Here is a 661-nt window from a genome sequence, read left to right on the forward strand (position 1 = left end):
TCAGGTGTACAATTATTCAACCATTCTTTTTCACTCATTTGCATCCTACTTTAATTGACAGAAAGGTTATTTTGAAACAAATTTAACGTAAAAAAAAAATAAGATACTTATTTAATAAGTATTTTCATCTATATTTTTTTAAAGTTTATTTGAATATTCTATATAACATTACCAAAGTAAAAAAATCAAATTATTTGTGTTTACTCTATTTTTATAAAAAGAAGACAATAATGAAACCCATGCATTCTAAGTACATGTAAATAAAATATAGATTGAAGAAAGGAGAATTAATAAGAGAGAAAAATGTATATTTGGTGCATTCCGAGAATTGAACTCGGGACCACTTGCATCCTAAGCAAGAATCATACCACTAGACCAAATGCCAATTTATGATAAATTTTTTTATTTATTTATTATAGAATGTTAAGATTTGGATAGACAATTTCAATTAATTGAAATCTATATTTTTTATTTCTGAAGTGGTTAGTGTTTGGTACAAATTTATGTTATCTAATCACGAAAAGAAGTATGATTTATATTAAAATAGAACTTATAAAGGTGAGAAGGTTAGATATTTATCGTATAGTTCCTATTTACTAAGTTTGTTACTGCATCAATAAAAATTGGTAGAGTAGCTTCTAGAAAAAAAAAAAAAAAAAAA

General features: G+C 23.9%; 1 non-coding gene across 1 annotated transcript; it reads right to left on the bottom strand.

Moving 5' to 3' along the window:
- Positions 1-312: 312 nt before the first annotated feature.
- On the bottom strand, positions 313-384 carry TRNAP-AGG. The gene has a single exon. It is a non-coding gene; the product is annotated as a tRNA-Pro (tRNA).
- Positions 385-661: the final 277 nt, after the last annotated feature.

This window comes from Cucurbita pepo, unplaced genomic scaffold (assembly GCF_002806865.2).
Source record: "Cucurbita pepo subsp. pepo cultivar mu-cu-16 unplaced genomic scaffold, ASM280686v2 Cp4.1_scaffold005633, whole genome shotgun sequence".
Lineage (NCBI taxonomy): Eukaryota > Viridiplantae > Streptophyta > Magnoliopsida > Cucurbitales > Cucurbitaceae > Cucurbita > Cucurbita pepo.